Source organism: Lithobates pipiens, unplaced genomic scaffold (genome assembly GCF_037356315.1).
Source record: "Lithobates pipiens isolate NorthernLeopardFrog02 unplaced genomic scaffold, aLitPip1_a1.2 Scaffold_24, whole genome shotgun sequence".
Lineage (NCBI taxonomy): Eukaryota > Metazoa > Chordata > Amphibia > Anura > Ranidae > Lithobates > Lithobates pipiens.
Window position 1 is genome coordinate 18568661 of NW_027507786.1, and position 24408 is coordinate 18593068.

Sequence of the window (24408 nt, forward strand, 5' to 3'; positions counted from 1 at the left end):
TTTATAACGTGTGTGTGTGTGTGTGTATATGTGTTTGAACAAATTGTTCAACATTTGCATGAAAAAATATGCAACAATGAATATCAATATATGAAAAAAAAAAGGAAATAAAAAAAAAATGTAAACAAAAAATATGTATTTTTTTTTTCTATATTGATATTCATCGTTGCACATTTTTTTTAATTTTTATTTTATTTTATTTTTTTGCACCTTATATCAGCAACTTTATAGTATGTTGCATAGACTTTTTATATTATTCTCTAGCACTTTATAGATATTGAATTGGTTTAAACACACATATACATGTGTTATAATTTGTAGTATTCACCATTGTAGATTGTAGAGTTTTTTAATCTATTTTTTTTGGTGTGGATTAATGCTATTCTCATCACCTTATGCTGGTAGGGGATACAGCCAAGTTACAACATAATCATACACGCAAATGTGCTGTGGGAGGGGGGAGGGGGGGCGGTCGGGGGTGTAGGATTATACTAAAAAGTCCATAGCCCAGGACAAGGGGTGGGCAGGAGGGGAAGCTGCCCTGGACACTGGTATCATGTTAGTTGGGGGGGGTTGGGCACCGAGAAGAGATTGAGAGGAGAGGTGATTTGTGCTAGGAGATGGCGTTTTGGGGGCAGCAGGGGAAAAGAATTGTTCAAGGAGGGGAAATTTGAAGGTGATCCAGGGGGTTTGTGTTTGCGAGGGGGTGGGAGAAAAGGAGAAGTATTAGGAGGAGTGATATGGTAGAGGGGGGAGGGTATTTGTGCTAGAAGGAGAATTTTTTTATTTATTTTTTTGGTGCGGGGGGTTACTTGTAGCAGGGATGATTGGGGGGTGGTATTTTGTACTAAAAGGGGGATTCTGAGTGGGGGGGGAGAATGTGTACTCAGAGGAGAAAAGTGGCCATTTCAACACACGTTACACAGGCATGATATAATGCAACCAGCAGAGGGCACCAACTAAGCGCAATATATAGTAAGTCTTCACAAGTGGCAACTCCAAGATACATAAGGATGAGCTCCATGCCTTTTCTTTCCCTATATTATATATATCATTTTTTTAAAATATATTTTCTATATATATATATATATAAAATCATTTTTTTTAAATATACTTTATACATATTATCATTTAAAAAAAATATATTTTATATATATTATCATAAAAAAAAAAAAAAAAATATATATATATATATATATATATATATATATATATATATATATATATATATATATATATATATATAAAAAATTTAAATATATTTTATATATTTATATTATCATTTAAAAAAAAATATATATTTTAAAAATATATAATTGATATATTATCATTTATTTATATATATATATATATACCGTATATACTCGAGTATAGGCCGACCCGAATATAAGCCGAGGCCCCCAATTTACCCCCAAAAAAACTGGCAAACTTATTGACTCGTGTATAAGCCGAGGGTGAGACATGCCTGTCCATCCCTGTGTGTGTGTCCGTCCCTGTGTGTCCGTCCATCCCTGTGTGTCCGTCCATCCCTGTGTGTGTGTGTGTCCATCCATCCATCCATCCCTGTGTGTGTGTGTGTCCATCCATCCATCCATCCCTGTGTGTGTGTGTCTCCATCCATCCCTGTGTGTGTGTGTCTCCATCCATCCATCCATCCCTGTGTGTGTGTGTCTCCATCCATCCATCCATCCCTGTGTGTGTGTGTCTCCATCCATCCATCCATCCCTGTGTGTGTGTGTCTCCATCCATCCATCCATCCCTGTGTGTGTGTGTCTCCATCCATCCATCCCTGTGTGTGTGTGTGTCCATGTGTGTGTGTGTGTGTGTGTCCAGCCTACCTGTGTCCCGAGCCTGTGTCCCGAGCCTCCGTCCCGTGCCTTGCCTCCTTGCCTCCGTCCCGTGCCGTGCCTTGCCTCCTTGCCTCCGTCCCGTGCCGTGCCTTGCCTCCGTCCCGTGTCGTGCCTTGCCTCCGTCCCGTGCCGTGCCTTGCCTTGCCTCCGTCCCGTGCCTTGCCAGGATCGCCGCTCTTCGTCGGCGCCTCGGCGGCCATTCTAAAATTCAAAAGCCGCGCCTCCGCCTTCGCCTGTGATAGGCGGAACACTGAATTTCCCAGCAGCCTGTGTTCCGCCTATCACGGACATCGTCTCATCCTCGTACTACGGACGAGGATGAGACGATGTCCGTGATAGGCGGAACACAGGCTGCTGGGAAATTCAGTGTTCCGCCTATCACAGGCGGAGGCGGAGGCGCGGCTTTCGAATTGTAGTATGTCCGCCGTCTGTCTGCTCGATACGCTGATCGAGCAGTCAGACGGCGATGACTCGAGTATAAGCCGAGGGGGGCACTTTCAGCCTCAAAAAAGAGGCTGAAAATCTCGGCTTATACTCGAGTATATACGGTATATATATATATATATATTTATTTATTATACATTTTTTTTAATATATTTATATTATCGTTGAAAAAAAAAATATTTATATTATCATTTAAAAAAGAAAAGAAAAAAAATATATATAGATATATATATATAGATATATATATATATATATATATATATATATATATATATATATATATATATATATATATATATATATATATATATAGATATAGATAGATATATAGATATAGATATAGATATAGATATAGATATAGATATATATATATATAGAGATATATATATATATATATAGATATATATATATTTATATTATCATTTAAAAAATTTAAAAAATATATAATATATCATTTAAAAAAAATATATTTTATATATATTATCATTTAAAAAAATATATATTTTATATTATCATTTAAAAAATATAATATTATTAGAATATATATATATATATATATATATATATATATATATATATATATATATATATATATATATTCTATTTAAAAAAAAATATTACAAGAAGATTTATTATAATAATATATATTATAATTTTTATTTTTTTTATTATAATAAATCTTATTGTAATATAAAATTTTATTACGATTTTTATTTTTTAAGCAGAGGCCCTAGAGAATAAATTGGGTTTTGCAATTTTTCTGTGCCGCACCCTATTTGCGCAGTGTTTTTTTTTTTTTTTTTTAAACATGTTTTTTTATTTTTATTTTAAAACATTCACTTTTTAGAATTTTTATAAGAAAAAAAACACAATACATAACCCACATTTTGGGTAAAATATTAAAGATGATGTTCCGCAGAGTTAATGGATACCAAACATGCTTTGAAATTGGGTACGCCCCCGTGCAACGGAGACAAATGGCGTCAATTTTACTATCCATAGGCGACGCTTTACCAGTTACCACTTTAGATTTAAAGGAGGTCTGGTGCTAGAATTGCTGGCAATGATCTGACGTTCCCCACATGTGTAAGACGTTTGCAGGACCAAGGGGACTGGGGGGGTTGCAATTTAAAAAAAAAAAAAAAAAAAGTATTTTTTTATTTTTACACTCTTTTTTTTTCATTTTTTTTCATTTTTTTTATTGCTGTCACAAGGACTGTAAACCTGGTGAGAGCAATAGGCATGTGACCGGTACTCTTTTTGACTCTTATAGCCTCCAGATCTCTCCTCTGCCCTAAGAGCATTTTTTATTTTTTCAAAAATGGTGCCGTTTACATCCACGTAACCTGGAAGTGATGTCATCGCTTCCGGGTTACCATTTCTCATGGAGCCCAACAAAGCCAATCCAGTCTTTGTTCGGCTCTATGATCAGCCGGCAGAAACCCTGGCTGGTCAATCGGGACTCCTGGTGGGACAGGAGATCCCAGGAAAGCAAGGGGAGGAGGAAGGTGGGGGAGGGGGTTGGTGGTGGGTGTTCCCTCCCCCTGCTTGTAAAAGCAATCCAGCAGCTAGTTGGACACAAAAAACAAAAATGGTACTGGAATACTGCAGGCATCATCCCGATATAGATATAGATAGATAGATATATATATATATATATATCTCCTTTTGAAGTCTAGGGACGTACCCGTACATCGTTGGTTGGCAAGTGGGTAATAATCTACTAAGTCACTGCCGCCCTTCACACAAGAATCGGCTCCTAAAGGGCGTGACCATGGGTCCGGATCGAAGTGTGTCTTGGTCCAGATCCGGACCCTGGTCCGCCGTTTAGTGATGCCCGCTTTATGCCAGGCTTATGTAATGTGTTGAAATGGCCACTGAAAGTCTCCTTTAGGAGTCTGTGTAATAGGGTGACAACATAGGAGCACAAGTAGGTAGGAACAGTTGTCACTGTATAACGGGAAGGACGTTTGTGGCAGGATCGTCAGGAAATATTTTAGTAAAAGCGGCTGGTGTTTAGTGAGTTTAGTGATTTTAGGTTGACGTACAGGGCATCCGGAAAGTATTCACAACGCTTCGCTTTTTCCACATTTTGGTATGTTACAGCCGTATTCCACAGCCTTTGCCATGACACTCAGAATTGATCTCAGGTCCCTCCTGTTTCCACTCATCATCCTTGAGATGTTTCTACAACTTGATTGGAGGTCACCTGTGGTAAATTCAGGTGATTGGACATGATTTGGAAAGGTACACACCTGTCTATAGAAGGTCCCACAGGTAACAGTGAATGTCAGAGCACAATCCAAGTCCAAGGAATTGTCTGTAGACCTCGGAGACAGGATTGTATGGAGAAATATACAGAAACATTTCTGCAGTATTGAAGGTCCTGATGAGCACAGTGGTCTCCATCATCCAGAAATGGAAGAAGTTTGGAACCACCAGAACTCTTCCTAGAGCGGCCGCCTGGCCCAACTGAGCGATCGGGGGAGAAGGGCCTTAGTCAGGGAGGTGACCAAGAACCCCGATGGTCCCTCTGACAGAGCTCCAGTGTTTCTTTGTGGAGAGAAGAGAGTCTTCCAGAAGAACAACCATCTCTGCAGCTCTCCACCAATCAGGCCTGTATGGTAGAGTGGTCAGACAGAAGCCACTCCTCAGTAAAAGGCACCTGAAGGGCTCTCAGACTATGAGAGACAAAATTCTCTGGTCTGATGAAACAAAGATTGAACTCTTTGGCCTGAATGGCAAGTGTCATGTCTGGAGGAAGCCAGGCACCGCTCATCACCTGGCCAATACCATCCCTATAGTAAAGCATGGTGGTGGCAGCATCAGGCTGTGGGGAGGTTTTTTAGCGACAGGAACTGGGAGACTAGTCAGGATGGAGGGAAAGATGAATGTGGCAATGTACAGAGACATCTCTGAAGAAAACCTGCTGCAGAGCCCTTTGGACTTCAGACTGGGGCAAAAGTTCATCTTCTAAGAGGATAATGACCCTAAGCACACAGCTAAGATAACAAAGGAGGAGAGAGGCCCAGACTTGAACCTGATGGAACATCTTTAGAGAGATCTGAAAATGGCTTTGCACCGACGCCCCCCCACCCAACCTGATGGAGCTTAAGAGGTCTACAAAGAAGAATGGGAGAAACTGCCCAAAAATAGGTGTACCAAGCTTGTAGCATCATACTAAACAAGACTGGAGGCTGTAATTGGTGCCAAAGGAGCTTCACCAAAGTATTGAGCAAAGGCTGTGATACTTATGTACATGGGAGGAGCCTTTGATACTTATGTACATGGGAGGAGCCTTTGATACTTATGTACATGGGAGGAGCCTGGGATACTTATGTACATGGGAGGAGCCTGGGATACTTATGTACATGGGAGGAGCCTGGGATACTTATGTACATGGGAGGAGCCTGGGATACTTGTGTACATGGGGGGAGCCTGTGATACTTGTGTAAATGGGAGGAGCCTGTGATACTTGTGTAAATGGGAGGAGTCTGTGATACTTGTGTAAATGGGAGGAGTCTGTGATACTTGTGTAAATGGGAGGAGTCTGTGATACTTGTGTACAAGGGAGGAGCCTGTGATACTTCTGTACATGGGAGGAGCCTGTGATATGTACATGGGAGGAGCCTGTGATATGTACATGGGAGGAGCCTGGGATACTTCTGTACATGGGAGGAGCCTGGGATACTTATGTATATGGGGGGAGCCTGGGATACTTGTATACATGGGAGGAGTCTGTGATACTTATGAACAAGGGAGGAGTCTGTGATACTTATGTACATGGGAGGAGTCTGTGATATGTACATGGGAGGAGTCTGTGATACTTCTGTACATGGGAGGAGCCTGTGATACTTATGTACATGGGAGGAGCCTGTGATACTTGTGTACATGGGAGGAGTCTGTGATATGTACATGGGAGGAGCCTGTGATACTTATGTACATGGGAGGAGCCTGTGATACTTGTGTACATGGGAGGAGTCTGTGATATGTACATGGGAGGAGCCTGTGATACTTATGTACATGGGAGGAGCCTGTGATACTTGTGTACATGGGAGGAGTCTGTGATATGTACATGGGAGGAGCCTGTGATACTTGTGTACATGGATTTTTTTTCTTTTTAATACATTTGCAAAGATTCCAAACAAACTTCTTCTTTCAGGTTGTCATTATGGGGGATTGTTTGTGGAATTTTTAGGAAAATGTATTTAATCCATTTTGTAATAAGGCTGTAACATAACAAAATGTGGAGAAAGTCAAGTGCTGTGAATACTTTCCGGATGCCCTGTACACTTTTTAATAAAGCTTTGCACAGATGGAAGTGAAGATATACAGAATGTAAGGTAGCTGGAGAGGATTTCACAAGACGTATCGGCTAGTGTTCAACAATGTTTAGTATTACTTTTGCATTAAGTTGTGCATTGCTCCCTGATGTGTGTGATTTTTTTTTTTTTTTTTTTAATAACAATTGAAAGTCTACACCGATCTGTTATAACATCATGACCACTTAATATTGGGTAGGTCTAACTTTTATCAGAAAAACAGTCCTGACCCATCTGGCCATGGACTCCACTAGACCTCTGGAGAAATGCCGTGGTATCCGGCACCAAGCTGATGTCGGTTTGTGAGTGAAGAACGTACTCCCAACACAGACAATGCATGCAATGATTTTAAAAATGCGATATCTCCTGATCTTTATCAGATTTTAATTGAAAAATCGATATATATAAAACAATTGAGTAGTAATTGCACTCTGTGCAAATCAGATAGCTGAGACTAACCAATCACTACCATATAAACCAATCAGCCATGATATTATGACCATCCACCTAATAATATTGGGTAGGTTTGCTTTTGCCACCAAATCAGCCCTGACCCATTGAGACATGGACTCCACTAGACCTATGAAAATATGCTGGGGTATCTGGCACCAAGCCGATGTTGGTTTGTGGCTGAAGAATACACTTCTAACATACTCCAGAATATACTCCTAACACGGACAATGCATGCAATGATTTTATAAAGTTGATTTCTCTCGAACTATATCAGATTTAAATATAAAAATCTATATATAAAACAACTGCCAAGTAATTGGAGCACTTGGTGTAAATCAGATGGCTGAGAGTAACCCATCTCTATTTTAAACAGCCATAACATTATGACCACCGAACTAATATTAGTAGGTCTCCCGATTCTGACCCATCCCAGCATGGACTTCACTAGACCTCTAAAGCCAGGGTCTCAAACTGGCCGCTCCTCCAGCTGTTGCGAAACTACAAGTCCCATCATGCCTCCGCCTGTGGGGAGTCAGGCTTGTAACTGTCAGTCTTGCAATGCCTCATGGAACTGGTAGTTTTGCAACAGCTGGAGAGCCTAGTAACCCATCACTATTTTATACAGCCATAACGTTATGACCACCGATCTAATATTAGTAGGTCTCCCAATTCTGACTCGTCTCAGCATAGACTTCACTAGACCTCTAAAGCCGGGGTCTCAAACTGGCCGCCCTCCAGCTCTTGCGAAACTACAAGTCCCATCATGCCTCCACCTGTGGGCATCATGCTTGTAACTGTCAGCCTTGCAATGCCTCATGGGACTTGTAGTTTTGCAACAGCTGGAGGGCCTCCAGTTTGAGACACCTGCTCTAAAGGCTCTAAAGCAGGGATATGCACAATTAGCGGACCTCCAGCTGTTGCAGAACTACAAGTCCCATGAGGCATAGCAAGACTCTGACAGCCACAGGCATTACACCCAGAGGCAGAGGCATGATGGGACTTGTAGTTTTGCAACAGCTGGAGGTCCGCTAATTGCATATCCCTGCTCTTGATGTGGTATCTAGCACCAAGCCACCACTAGCAGAGCCTTAAAGTCCTGTAAGTGTGCAGGTGGAGCCTCCATGGATTAGACTTGTTTTTTTTTGTAGGACATCCCACAGACGATCGATTGGATTGAGATCTGGAGAATTTGGAGGCAAAGTCAATACCTTAAATCCTTTGTGTTCCTCAAACCATTCTTGAACCATTTTTGCAGTGTGGTGGGGTGCATTATCTTGTTTTAAAAAAGGCCAGTGCCATCAGGGAATAGTTTCCATGAAGGGGGTGTACTTGGTCACTAACAATGGTTAGGTAGGTAGTACGTGTCAAGTAACATCCACATGAATGTCAGGAGCCAAGGTATCCCAGCAGAGCATCCCCTAAAAATCAAAGGTGTCAAGCTGACGGTCCTCCAGCTTTTGCGAAACTACAAGGCATTGCAAGGGTGACAAACATGACTCCCCCAGGCAGAGGCATGATGGGACTTGTAGTTCAACAACACCTGGCGGGCCACCAGTTTGACACCCCCGACCTTAAGCATCACACTGCCTCCGCCGGCTCGCCTTCCCCCCCATACCATATCCTGGTGCCGTCTCTTCCCCAGGTAAGTGACGCGCTACGGGCCCTCCACATGATGTACAAGAAAATGCGATTCATCAGACCAGGCCACTTTCTTCCATTGCCCCAGTGCTCCAGTTCTGATGCTCCCGTCCCACTGTAGGGGCATTTGTGGACACGGGTCAGCGTGGACACCCATTTTTTTCTGCTTTCAAAGCATCAACTTCAGAGACAACATGTTCACTTGCTGCCTAATATAGCCCATCCACTTTCAGGTGCTATTGTAACCAGATCATCAATATTCACTCAATCTCTCAGTGAGTTTGATGAAATCTCTCAGGCAGGTCGGTGAAATTCCTCAGGCACATCGGTGAAATCTCTCAAGCAGATCGGTAAAATTCCTCAGGCACATCGGTGAAATCTCTCAAGCAGATCGGTAAAATTCCTCAGGCACATCGGTGAAATCTCTTGAGCAGATCGGTGAAATCTCTCAAGCAGATCGGTGAAATTCCTCAGGCACATCGGTGAAATCTCTTGAGCAGATCGGTGAAATGTCTCGGGCATATCAGTGAAATCTCAGGCAGATCGGTGTATTACTCGTGTTAATCTTAGTAGAACATTGCATACTACAAATTATCCACAAGATGGCGCCATTTACCTCCAGCTGACATCTCTTATTCTTTCCCAGTAACTCTCCCACATATAGTTGTAGCCAAAACTTTATTTATTTTATTTTATTCTTAGTTTTTATTTTATTTTATTCTTAGTTGTGAGTAGAGAAGGGAAGTGTTAAACCCCCCCTCCAAAATTTGTATTGCTGTCTTTGCCCCCCCAGTTTGCCAATGTGTAGAAAGAAAGTGACGGGAAATCCAAAATTTCAGAGTTGTCATCCGGAGAGGTGAGGGGGGAATCTTCCAATGAGGTCACTTGTTCTTGTGACATCTTTTTAGGAGAAATTCCCCATAATATGTATGTATCTCCAGAACAGGAAGTATGTATTCTAATAATATGTTGTATCTCCAGAACAGGAAGTGACAGGTAAATCGCCTTAAGGGGACACAGACAGCAAAAAAAAAAAAAAGAAAAACTGCTGGGCTTTAGCTCTTCCATACTCTACCCAAAACTTAAAGAGTCACTAAAGGCAAAGCTTTTTTTCTCTTTAGTTTTGAGTATAGTGGAGTTGGATTAGAACCTCTGGCAGGTTTTTATTGCTGTCTGTGCCCTTGTTAGACAGATTCACCCTGTCTATTTGTCCTGTTTGCTTTCAAGATGAACCACCTCAGCTCCAGAAGGTTTTAACTCAGTGGCGGCCGGTGCTCATAATTTTTGGGCTGGCGCACAAAAACAGAACATTTCTGAAAAAAAAAACTCCCATCAATTGCAGCCTCACTGTGCCCATCACATGCCGCCACTGTGATTCCCCGTTCGCTGTCTGACCGGCACTTACCCCATCTTGGTGGTGGGTCAGGCAGCGGGTGACGGCGGCGAACTATGCCCCCCATGCGCCTCTTCTTTCTTCCTGCTAGGCGTCCAATGGGAGCGCCTGTGCTTTCAGCCAATCAATCGATTCCTGATTGGCAGAGAGGCTGTTCAGTGTTAGAAAAGTGAATATTCATTTGCTTTTTTAACACACCTAGGTGGGCTCCGAGCGCAGTGCTCTGCGCTCTGAGCCCACCTTATTTTGAAGCCCATTAGAGCCTATGGCTCTAATCATCAGGTGCTTAAAAAAAAAAACCCAAAAAACTTCCTGCTGCTGTAATTCATGTGTCTGTCGTCCGAAAATGGACCGGACACCTGATTAGGGGGTAGCCATGGATAGAGTCATTGCTATGAATGAGTCTAACCATGATACATATGGAGGAGGGGTGGCTCGATAGAGGGGGTAGCACCCATGCGCTCCCTTCATGGACGGGCCGCCACTGTTTTACCCCCTTCATGACCAGGCCATTTTTTGCTATTCAGCACTGCGCTACTATAACCCTTTCACAAAAAAATAGAGCTTCTTTTGGTGGTATTTGATCACCTCTGGGGTTTTTATTTTTTGCTCTATATTAAGAAAAAGAGCGACATTTTTGAAAAAAAAAATAATGTTTTCTAATTTCTGTTATAAAATATATCCAATAAAATAAAAATTTGTCATAAATTTTGGCCAAAATGTATTCTGCTACATGTCTGATAAAAAATTCCCAATAAGAGTATATTAATTGGTTTGTGTGACAGTTATAAAATCTACAAACTATGGGATATAGAGACGGGAATTTACGCAGCTTTTACTTGCTGGCTGCCTTTTACATTTCCTGGGTGCTAAAATGCCAGGGCAGTACTTTTTACACAAAGTTCTCAGTTTAATGAGATATTTCTCTCACAGGCCGTGTGTATATGTAGAATTGCACTCCGAAACACATTTCGCTACTTCTCCCGAGTACGGGAATACCACATGTGTGAGACTTTTTGGGAGCCTAGCCGTGTACGGGGCTGGAAAACCAATGCAGTGATCAAGGCGGTTTGACGAAACGCGTCTGCCCTTGTACTTTTTAACATGTGACAATAAAGTGTCTACATTTGAATATGGACATGGAGTTGCCGGGTCTCTTCTCTTTTCTACTTTCCCTGGAAAACCAATCGCCGGCTTCAGGGTTTCAAAGGCTTTCATTTTCTTATGTCACTTCCTCAGTACCTATCACAGTTTTTGAAATGCCAGAATAGCATAACCCCCCACCCCCAACTTTTTGTAAAGTAGACCCCCAAGTACGGGGATACCACGTGTGTGAGGCTTTTTGGGAGCCTAGCCGTGTATGGGTGCCGAAAACCAATCACCGCCTTCAGGCTTTCGAAGGGTACAATTCCCTCACTTCATTTCCTGACTACCTATCACAGTTTTGGAGGCCCAGAAATCCCAGGATAGTAAAAAAACAACAAAAAAAAACAACACGGGTGCTTTTAACCCTTTCTTCAGCCGCTAAAAGCGCTGCTAAAACTAGTAACGCTTTACTGCTAACGTCAGGCACTTTTCAGTGTGAAAGTAGCCTTGGATCGCACAGTGACCCCACCCCTTAGGATGTCACAGTCCCAGCATCCCACAGGACTGTGACATCCTAAGGGGTGGGGTCACCACGTGATATCATCCGGCGACCCCGCCCCTTATGCCTATATAAGTCGCCACGCAACGCGTCCCTGGCATTACAGCCGGAGAGAGCATTGTGTCAACATTGGAAGAAGAGAAGAAGGTCAACGAGAAGACCAACGCTAGTAAAAGAGCTGGAAGAAGATAGCGGAGGAGCCCAACAGAAGAGCGCGGAGAAGTCGGAAGAAGACCCCCAAAGTTGGAAGAAGATCCCTGGTCAGCGACGACGGCGACAGAGAAAGCCGGGCTCCTCCGCTAGCAAAAGAGTGGCAAAAGAGCAGAAGATAGCGGAGGAGCCCGGCGAGAAGACCCCAGAAGTGGGAAGAAGACCCCCGGAGCTGACTAATCTACTTTAAAAATCGGTGTTGTGTGTTTTTTATTACCACTTTTCCCCCCAGGTGAATGGGTAGGGGGTACGATGTACCCCATACTCATTCACATAGGGTGGGGGGCCGGAATCTGGGGGCCCCCTTATTAGCCCCCCCCCCGCCCACAGACCCCGACAACCAATGGCCAGGGTTGACGGGAAGAGGCCCTTGTCCTCATCAACATGGAGACAAGGTGCTTTATGGTGCGGCCCCCCTTCCCCAAAGCACCCACCCTCCCATGTTGAGGGCATGCAGCCTGGTATGGTTCAGGAGGGGGGGGGCGCTTGCTCGTCCCCACCCCCTTTCCTGACCGGCCGGGCTGTGTGCTCGGATAAAGGTCTGGTATGGACTTTGGCGGGACCACCCATGCTGTTTTTCGGTTCCCTTTAAATCCATACCAGGTGACGGGGGCTAGCAAGGTGTCAATCTCGCTGATGGAGGCGGCGACATTGACTTCCTTTGCTAGTCTGGTCGTACCTCAAGTCACGTTCAAAATGAACGGACTTTACTCCGTGTGCGGACAAGTCCATTCATTTGAAAAGTCCGGCGGACTAGCACACAGACGAGCGGATTGTCCGCCGGAAAGCCGAGTCCGGCGGACAATTTTGAGTCAAGTCTTCAAGTCCGGAGCCCACACACGGTCGAATTGTCCACCGGACTCTGGTCCGCCGGATAGTCGGATCGTGTGTCCGCGGCATTACAATTACTTCAGCCAAATTTGAAAGGAAATTCCAATACCTATAATTTAATAGTTTATTATAATCAATAATAATTAAAACTATAATAATAGTTGATAATTTATTTATAATAAAAAATACGAAAAACAAAATTATCCGAATGTAATCGATTCATTAAACTTGTAGGTTGAATCATTTTTTGTTCTTTCAGATTTTCGTTCTTTCTGAAAATTCTTTTTCGTACGCATTCGTCAAAAAGAGTCTTTCGTTCATTCGGATGCTTCCACATGAACGAACATGCCGAATTTCATCAACGAAACGGATTGCAATTGTCTAGTCAACTTGGTCAGGCGACCAATTCTCCTACAGAAAATAGATAAAACCAGAGGGTGCGCTGGCCTGGTGCATTATCCTACATACATTTATTGAAGATAAAAATAAAATATAACTACTCACCAGGGGCCATTGTGGGCACACTGGCACCACCTCCCCTATCTACCGCCCTCCCTATCCATGCACCCGGCTCTTTTGAGGACGCCGGGCGCATGAATTTCTATGGCAGGGGTGTGTTTTTTTTTTTTGAAGCACCTGATTAGAGCCAGAGGATCTAATAGGCTTCAAAATAGGGTGGGCTCGGGGCGCAGAGCATTGCGTCTGGAGCCCACCCAGTTGTGTTGCAACAGCGAATGAATATTCGCTGTTGCAACACCGATCCTCCTCCCGGCCAATCGGGAAGCGGGTCTGATACCCGTCACCCGAATGGCTGAAAGGACAGGTTATCCTATTGGATGCCTAGGAGGCGGGGAGGAGACGCATGGCGGAAGCGAGGAGGAGAAGACACAGGAGCCACTGCATGCCCGCCGCAGCCTGATGTCCCCCGATGCCCCGATCCCTGCCACTGCCTGCTGTGCCCATCGATGCGCCGATGCCCGCCACTGCCCGATGTGCCCGTTGATATGCTGATCCCTGCCACTGCCCGATGTGCCCGTTGATATGCCCATCCCCGCCACTGCCCGATGTGCCCATTGATATGCCGATCCCGCCACTGCCCGATGTGCCCATCGATATGCCGATCCCCACCACTGCCCGATGTGCCTGTCGATATGCTGATCCCTGCCACTGCCCGATGTTCCTGCCGATGCCCGATGGGCCCCACCACCTACATGGAGTAAGTGCCGGTGGACCGGCAGACAGTGAGTTCGGGGGGGGGGGGGTGGTTGTTTGCCGCCCTCCCCGAACAAAAAAAAAAAAGCTGCCACTGCTACTCCTCTGGGGGGGGGGGGGGGGGCCTCTGATGAAGGACAACCTTTGAAACGCGTCAGTCGGCAGGGAACATGTTGAGGTCCTCCTTGGGCTAGAGCAGGGGTCTCAAACAGGCGGCCTTCCAGCTGCTGCAAAACTACAAGTCCCATCATGCCTCTGCCTTTGGGAGTCATGCTTGTAACTGTCAGCCCTGCAATGCCTCATGGGACTTGTAGTTTTGCAACAGCTGGAGGGCCGCCAGTTTGAGACCCCTGGGCTAGAGGCTTTGGCAAAGCTGGGAGACTGTAGCCACTTGCAGTGGCCTGATGAGCGAATATACTACCTACACTTGTGATTAGTTATATTATATTTTATTTTCTCTTCAATGAATGTATGTTGGATAAAGCCCTAGGCCAGTGCGCCTTCTGTTTTTTATCTATGTTCCGAGGGCAACCCCCCCAGTCCTGGAGGGCAGCAAGTCTGTGCACCAACATCCACCTGCCACCGCAAAGTTCTCTTCTGATTTGCCCCATCGGACCAAATGCGCAGGAGAATATCGTTACTGTTGCCAATTATCCCACCAAGATGTTTTTTGGAGCGCAGGAAGAAACGCACACAAGCAAAGGGAAAACATGCAAACTCCATGCAGATACTGACCTATGACCCCCCCCCACCCCCCTTTTCCCAGGGCTGTAAAGCAAAATGACTAACCACTGCGCCATGCATACACCTTGTCCTGTATTGTGAAGCTCTCAGTGGCAGTACAAAGCCATGGACTATGTCAGCAACCTACATACATACTGTAGGAGAGATGACAGTAATAGCAGAGAGTGACTCTGCAGTGTGATGGATGTTTATCGGACGGGGAATGTGTGTGTCGGCCTCTTGGCTCCCGGCGCTGTTATTTTATCGGTTCCCCAGACATTTCTCAGTCGCTTGATACTAAACATCTGCTGGGACCGCAGAACAAAACCGTCACAACAACCCCCCCCCACCCACCCCATCCACCCCATTCCCACCCCATCCACCTTTCCAACAGAGGCGGGGGGGGCGGGGGTGTGTGCCAGAGAATTGGGGGGGGGGCTCATACACTTCGCCCTCCACAGGATCTCCCGGCAATCTGTTTTCTGCCAGATTTCCCAGTTCAACTAAAAAACCCCAAACTTTGTATGTCAGGAAAGAAAAAAGTAACACCGAGAAATCAGATCATGTGACCGACATTCACCGATCGATGTGAACTTGTCAAGTATGCGAAAGATCTCTGAGGGATTACTAACATGAGAAATACGTCTATGTGTACCTAATTCTAACATGATACATTTATATATCTCTGACATATACCGCAGCGCTGTACAGAGATCACTGAGCCAGCCACATCAGTCTCTGTACAGAGGAGCTTACACTCTAATGTCCCCTCCCCCAGAGTCACATCAGTCTCTGTACAGAGGAGCTTACACTCTAATGTCCCCTCCCCCACAGTCACATTAGTGTCTCTTTACAAGAGGAGCTTACACTCTAATGTCCCCTCCCCCCACAGTCACATCAGTCTCTGTACAGAGGAGCTTACACTCTAATGTCCCCTCCCCCACATTCATATCAGTCTCTGTACAGAGGAGCTTACACTCTAATGTCCCCTCCCCCCACAGTCACATCAGTCTCTGTACTAGAGGAGCTTACACTCTAATGTCCCCTCCCCCCACAGTCACATCAGTCTCTGTACATAGGAGCTTACACTCTAATGTCCCCCCCACAGTCACATCAGTCTCTGTACAGAGGAGCTTACACTCTAATGCCCCCCCCCCTCCCACAGTCACATCAGTCTCTGTACAGAGGAGCTTATAATCTAATGTCCCCCCCCCCCCCACAGTCACATCAGTCTCCGTACCAGAGGAGCTTACACTCTAATGTCCCCTCCCCCACAGTCACATCAGTCTCTGTACAGAGGAGCTTACACTCTAATGTCCCCTCCCCCCACAGTCACATCAGTCTCTGTACAGAGGAGCTTACACTCTAATGTCCCCTCCCCCCAGTCACATCAGTCTCTGTACAGAGGAGCTTACACTCTAATGTCCCCTCCCCCACAGTCACATCAGTCTCTGTACAGAGGAGCTTACACTCTAATGTCCCCTCCCCCCCCACAGTCACATCAGTCTTTCAGGGGTCAAGTCCTGGGGAAAAAACGTGTGGGAACTCCCACCCAAGATCCCCTCCCCCACCAAAAATAATTAAAAAATGATACGCTCATATTCACAAACACTTGAAAAGTGTTATTTTTCATCCAATTTTCGTATTGTGTGTATGAAGCTTAACTGTTAGTACATAAAAAAAAAACAATCCTCAATAAACATAAATCCGGTAATTCTCTGAATAATCAGCATTCATTCATTGCGCTTCCATGTAATGTGACCATCACGTTCTGATCTTTATTGGGGATGTTATTTTGTATATAGAGTGTTTATGTGGTGAGTTTACACTTTTCATTGAACAGAGTTTGGATAACACAGGGTTAAATGGAAAGGTCATAATTGAACTGCACATTATCTGGACAGAATGTTGGGGAGATAGTGATGTGCTCCTGCTTAGGAGATGTATGTTAGCTTGGGGGGGCTGCAAACTCTGCAGGGGCTCCAACACACACTCGCTGCTATTCCAACCCTTCACATATTTCCACATAAACTTCCCTCCTGGCATTAAACTTTGCCGGGTATTGTGCCCAGCTTACCACCCCAAACTGATGTTCCTCCCTCAGCTCACCTCTCTCCCTGCATGTCCTGTGAGCAGAATAGCTGTGCTCCTCCTCTGGGTTCTCTCATCATATGGCACTGAAGATAGAGGAGGAGGGGGGATTCAGCGGGACACACAGAGCAAGTATGCAGGAGACTGGGGGGGAGATGAGGAGACAGAAAATCAGGAGGGGCCGGAGGGGAGGAGCATCACGAGAGGTCTGACTAAATACAATCTCTTAGCAGCAGGGACCTGATCTACCCGTCAGCTAGCTGTGATTGACAGGTAGATCGAAGTGGAAGCTGTCATGGGGCCCCCTACTGGCAATGCCTGAATGGTCAGGTGTGCGGCACTTACTATTGCGAGCTGTGTCGGCGGCTGCTGGTGTAGCACCTCCCACACACCTCACATACTTCAAAGTCTTGCAGGACGCAGCTGCTAATGGGAACTGAGTTCCTGTTGTGGTAAAAGTACAGGAACACCGTTCCCATAGGACTTGAGCCCTGCAGTCTCTGTACCAGAAGAGCTTACACTCTAATGTCCCCTCCCCCAGTCACATCAGTCTCTGTACAAGAGGAGCTTACACTCTAATGTCCCCTCCCCCCACAGTCACATCAGTCTCTGTACAGAGGAGCTTACACTCTAATGTCCCCTCCCCCACAGTCACATCAGTCTCTGTACAGAGGAGCTTACACTCTAATGTCCCCTCCCCCACAGTCACATCAGTCTCTGTACAGAGGAGCTTACACTCTAATGTCCCCTCCCCCCCCACAGTCACATCAGTCTCTGTACAGAGGAGCTTACACTCTAATGTCCCCTCCCCCCCAGTCACATCAGTCTCTGTACAGAGGAGCTTACACTCTAATGCCCCTCCCCCCACAGTCACATCAGTCTCTGCACAGGGGAGCTTACACTCTAATGTCCCCTCCCCCACAGTCGCATCAGTCTCTGTACAGAGGAGCTTACACTCTAATGTCCCCTCCCCCCACAGTCACATCAGTCTCTGTACAGAGGAGCTTACACTCTAATGTCCCCTCCCCCACAGTCACACACTATTAACATACATTTTGAAAGTCCCCGTTGGTGACTGAACCCGGGACCCCGGCACTGCAGCCACTGATCCCACTCTGACCCGAGGTCATTTTTATTTCTTTTTTTCTAAGAAGAACTCACAAGCCACAAAAAAAATCCCACGTTATAACCTTCTCCCTCACACTGGATAAGTTCTAAGACTTTTCTCCACAAGATTAAAAAAAAAAAAGTCAAAAAATGTAAGGAATAAAACCGCACAGTCGCAGCTTTCAGTGTGAAAACCGAGATTTACAGCCGCCATAAAAAATGGACAAAGTAGATTTACAAATCCGTGTAAATTTCCAGGAACCGAGTCACGGGTGTGCGATGATTAACCCTTTCATCCCGCGGAGCTCACAGCGCCGCCGATTGTTTCCATCGCCTTCGTTTTTGGTTTTGCGCCTTTATAAGGATCGATGGGGCTAAAATGAAAATGTAAATTTTTGTACAAAGAGCGACTTCGTATGCAATCCATTCTGAGATGGGATAAAGCACTGCTGATCAACTCATCACATATAGGGGGCCTCAAATGTGGCTCCTGACATCACCAAGGGGGCCCCACACAGTATACAGTAATGCAGTACTATAGAAGACTGTCAGAGACTGAGGACACCATTCAGGAGATGGTCAGAGACTGAGGACACCATTCAGGAGATGGTCAGAGACTGAGGACACCATTCAGGAGATGGTCAGAGACTGAGGACATCCTTCAGGAGACGGTCAGAGACTGAGGACATCATTCAGGAGATGGTCAGAGACTGAGGACATCATTCAGGAGACGGTCAGAGACTGAGGACACCATTCAGGAGATGGTCAGAGACTGAGGACATCATTCAGGAGATGGTCAGAGACTGAGGACATCATTTAGGAGATGGTCAGAGACTGAGGACACCATTCAGGAGATGGTCAGAGACTGAGGACATCATTCAGGAGATGGTCAGAGACTGAGGACATCATTTAGGAGATGGGCAGAGACTGAGGACACCATTCAGGAGATGGTCAGAGACTGAGGACATCATTCAAGAGATGGCCAGAGACTAAGGACATCATTCAGGAGATGGTCAGAGACTAAGGACATCATTCAGGAGATGATCAGAGACTGAGGACATCATTCAGGAGATGGTCAGAGACTGAGGATATCATTCAGGAGATGATCAGAGGCTGAGGACATCATTCAGGAGATGATCAGAGACTGAGGACATCATTCAGGAGATGATCAGAGACTGAGGACATCATTCAGGAGATGGTCAGAGACTGAGGATATCATTCAGGAGATGGTCAGAGACTAAGGACATCATTCAGGAGATGGTCAGAGACTGAGGACATCATTCAGGAGATGGTCAGAGACTCAGGACATCATTCAGGAGATGATCAGAGACTGAGGACATCATTCAGGAGATGGTCAGAGACTCAGGACATCATTCAGGAGATGATCAGAGGCTGAGGACATCATTCAGGAGATGATCAGAGACTGAGGACATCATTCAGGAGATGGTCAGAGACTGAGGACATCATTCAGGAGATGGTCAGAGACTCAGGACATCATTCAGGAGATGATCAGAGACTGAGGACATCATTCAGGAGATGGTCAGAGACTCAGGACATCATTCAGGAGATGATCAGAGGCTGAGGACATCATTCAGGAGATGATCAGAGACTGAGGACATCATTCAGGAGATGATCAGAGACTGAGGACATCATTCAGGAGATGGTCAGAGACTGAGGATATCATTCAGGAGATGGTCAGAGACTAAGGACATCATTCAGGAGATGGTCAGAGACTGAGGATATCATTCAGGAGATGGTCAGAGACTGAGGACATCATTCAGGAGATGGTCAGAGACTGAGGACATCGTTCAGGAGATGGTCAGAGACTGAGGATATCATTCAGGAGATGGTCAGAGACTGAGGATATCATTCAGGAGATGGTCAGAGACTGAGGACATCATTCAGGAGATGGTCAGAGACTGAGGACATCGTTCAGGAGATGGGCAGAGACTGAGGATATCATTCAGGAGATGATCAGAGACTAAGGACATCATTCAGGAGATGGTCAGAGACTAAGGACATCATTCAGGAGATGATCAGAGACTGAGGACATCATTCAGGAGATGGTCAGAGACTGAGGATATCATTCAGGAGATGGTCAGAGACTAAGGACATCATTCAGGAGATGGTCAGAGACTGAGGATATCATTCAGGAGATGGTCAGAGACTGAGGACATCATTCAGGAGATGGTCAGAGACTGAGGACATCGTTCAGGAGATGGGCAGAGACTGAGGATATCATTCAGGAGATGATCAGAGACTGAGGACATCATTCAGGAGACGGTCAGAGACTGGGAACATCATTCAGTAGATGGGCAGAGACTGAGGATATCATTCAGGAGATGGTCAGAGACTGAGGACATCATTCAGGAGATGGTCAGAGACTGAGAACATCATTCAAGAGACGGTCAGAGACTGAGAACATCATTCAGTAGATGGGCAGAGACTGAGGATATCATTCAGGAGATGGTCAGAGACTGAGGACATCATTCAGGAGATGGTCAGAGACTGAGGACATCATTCAGAAGATGGTCAGAGACTGAGAACATCATTCGGTAGATGGGCAGAGACTGAGGACATCATTCAGGAGATGGTCAGAGACTGAGGATATCATTCAGGAGATGGTCAGAGACTGAGGACATCATTCAAGAGATGGTCAGAGACTAAGGACATCATTCAGGAGATGGTTAGAGACTGAGGACATCATTCAAGAGATGGTCAGAGACTCAGGACATCATTCAAGAGATGGTCAGAGACTAAGGACATCATTCAGGAGATGGTTAGAGACTGTGGACATCATTCAGGACATGGGCATAGCATAAGCGGTTGCAGGGGTCACAATCGCAACCCCACCCCTAGCTCCAGGGGGCCCCTGCAGCTTCCCTGTCATATTATCATATCCTCCACAAAATCCAGCTCTGATCTGCCCTAGGGCCCCATTGCCACGCTGCAGTACTGGGCTTCTACTTGGCCTTCCACAGTCCACTCCCCTCTGTTCCCATTGGCTGGGGAGAAGCTGTGAGTCATTTCCTGAATGGAGAGGAGGACGAGGTGAGAACTGCCCAGGATGGGGAAGTGTCTGTGCTGTGTGCTGGCAACATGGAATGGTAACCGAGCTCAGCGAGGCAAGAGGAGGAGAGTGCCGTCCTGTAACCACGATGGGACAAATGTCACTGGTGAGGTATGACACTGCTCAGTGTCTCCTAGTCACCAGCTGGGATTCTCTGTACTCCCCCATTCGGGGATGTCTACTTACCCCACTTCCCTGACAACTGGGGAAAATACACACACCTCCGGGAGGTGACTTTCCCCCGACACCTGCCAACACTGACAGATAAACCTTCCGAATTTGCTAAAACAAATCCCTTAACACCTCCTTGGGGAGCCCCTGAAGGGCTGCAGGCTCCAGATGACAAAGGAGCTCTGTCAAGTGACCTGACAGGGGTCTCTGTCCTCTGATTCTCCAGCAGTGATCCCTGTCCTCTGATTCTCCAGCGGTGATCCCTGTTCTCTGATGTAAAGAGGAACTCTGGGAATCATTCAGGAGATGGTCAGAGGCTGAGGACATCATTCAAGAGATGGTCAGAGACTCAGGACATCATTCAGGAGATGGTCAGAGACTCAGGACATCATTCAGGAGATGGTCAGAGACTGAGGACATCATTCAGGAGATGGTCAGAGACTGAGGACATCATTCAGGAGATGGTCAGAGACTGAGGACATCATTCAAGAGATGGTCAGAGACTCAGGACATCATTCAGGAGATGATCAGAGACTGAGGACATCATTCAAGAGATGGTCAGAGACTGAGGACATCATTCAGGAGATGGTCAGAGACTGAGGACATCATTCAGGAGATGGTCAGAGACTCAGGACATCATTCAGGAGATGGTCAGAGACTCAGGACATCATTCAGGAGATGGTCAGAGACTCAGGACATCATTCAGGAGATGGTCAGAGACTCAGGACATCATTCAGGAGATGGTCAGAGACTCAGGACATCATTCAGGAGATGGTCAGAGACTCAGGACATCATTCAGGAGATGGTCAGAGACTCAGGACATCATTCAGGAGATGGTCAGAGACTGAGGACATCATTAAAGAGATGGTCAGAGACTCAGGACATCATTTAGGAGATGGTCAGAGACTGAGGACATCATTCCAGAGATGGCCAGAGACTGAGGACATCATTCAGGAGATGGTCAGAGACTGAGGACATCATTCCAGAGATGGCCAGAGACTGAGGACATCATTCAAGAGATGGTCAGAGACTGAGGACATCATTTAGGAGATGGTCAGAGACTGAGGACATCATTCAGGAGATGGTCAGAGACTCAGGACATCATTCAGGAGATGGTCAGAGACTGAGGACATCATTCAGGAGATGGTCAGAGACTCAGGACATCATTCAGGAGATGGTCAGAGACTGAGGACATCATTCAGGAGATGGTCAGAGACTCAGGACATCATTCAGGAGATGGTCAGAGACTGAGGACATCATTCAAGAGATGGTCAGAGACTCAGGACATCATTCAGGAGATGGTCAGAGACTGAGGACATCATTCAAGAGATGGTCAGAGACTGAGGACATCATTCAGGAGATGGTCAGAGACTGAGGACATCATTCAGGAGATGGTCAGAGACTGAGGACATCATTCAGGAGATGGTCAGAGACTCAGGACATCATTCAGGAGATGGTCAGAGACTCAGGACATCATTCAGGAGATGGTCAGAGACTCAGGACATCATTCAGGAGATGGTCAGAGACTCAGGACATCATTCAGGAGATGGTCAGAGACTCAGGACATCATTCAGGAGATGGTCAGAGACTGAGGACATCATTCAAGAGATGGTCAGAGACTCAGGACATCATTCAGGAGATGGTCAGAGACTGAGGACATCATTCAAGAGATGGTCAGAGACTCAGGACATCATTCAGGAGATGGTCAGAGACTGAGGACATCATTCAGGAGATGGTCAGAGACTCAGGACATCATTCAGGAGATGGTCAGAGACTGAGGACATCATTCAAGAGATGATCAGAGACTGAGGACATCATTCAGGAGATGGTCAGAGACTCAGGACATCATTCAGGAGATGGTCAGAGACTGAGGACATCATTCAAGAGATGATCAGAGACTGAGGACATCATTCAGGAGATGGTCAGAGACTGAGGACATCATTCCAGAGATGGCCAGAGACTGAGGACATCATTCAAGAGATGGTCAGAGACTGAGGACATCATTTAGGAGATGGTCAGAGACTGAGGACATCATTCAGGAGATGGTCAGAGACTCAGGACATCATTCAGGAGATGGTCAGAGACTGAGGACATCATTCAGGAGATGGTCAGAGACTCAGGACATCATTCAGGGGATGGTCAGAGACTGAGGACATCATTCAGGAGATGGTCAGAGACTCAGGACATCATTCAGGAGATGGTCAGAGACTGAGGACATCATTCAAGAGGTGGTCAGAGACTCAGGACATCATTCAGGAGATGGTCAGAGACTGAGGACATCATTAAAGAGATGGTCAGAGACTGAGGACATCATTCAGGAGATGGTCAGAGACTGAGGACATCATTCAGGAGATGGTCAGAGACTGAGGACATCATTCAGGAGATGGTCAGAGACTCAGGACATCATTCAGGAGATGGTCAGAGACTCAGGACATCATTCAGGAGATGGTCAGAGACTGAGGACATCATTCAGGAGATGGTCAGAGACTCAGGACATCATTCAGGAGATGGTCAGAGACTCAGGACATCATTCAGGAGATGGTCAGAGACTCAGGACATCATTCAGGAGATGGTCAGAGACTGAGGACATCATTCAAGAGATGGTCAGAGACTCAGGACATCATTCAGGAGATGGTCAGAGACTGAGGACATCATTCAAGAGATGGTCAGAGACTCAGGACATCATTCAGGAGATGGTCAGAGACTGAGGACATCATTCAGGAGATGGTCAGAGACTCAGGACATCATTCAGGAGATGGTCAGAGACTGAGGACATCATTCAAGAGATGATCAGAGACTGAGGACATCATTCAGGAGATGGTCAGAGACTGAGGACATCATTCCAGAGATGGCCAGAGACTGAGGGCATCATTCAAGAGATGGTCAGAGACTGAGGACATCATTTAGGAGATGGTCAGAGACTGAGGACATCATTCAGGAGATGGTCAGAGACTCAGGACATCATTCAGGAGATGGTCGGAGACTGAGGACATCATTCAGGAGATGGTCAGAGACTCAGGACATCATTCAGGAGATGGTCAGAGACTGAGGACATCATTCAGGAGATGGTCAGAGACTCAGGACATCATTCAGGAGATGGTCAGAGACTGAGGACATCATTCAGGAGATGGTCAGAGACTGAGGACATCATTCAGGAGATGGTCAGAGACTGAGGACATCATTCAGGAGATGGTCAGAGACTGAGGACATCATTCAGGAGATGGTCAGAGACTGTGGACATCATTCAG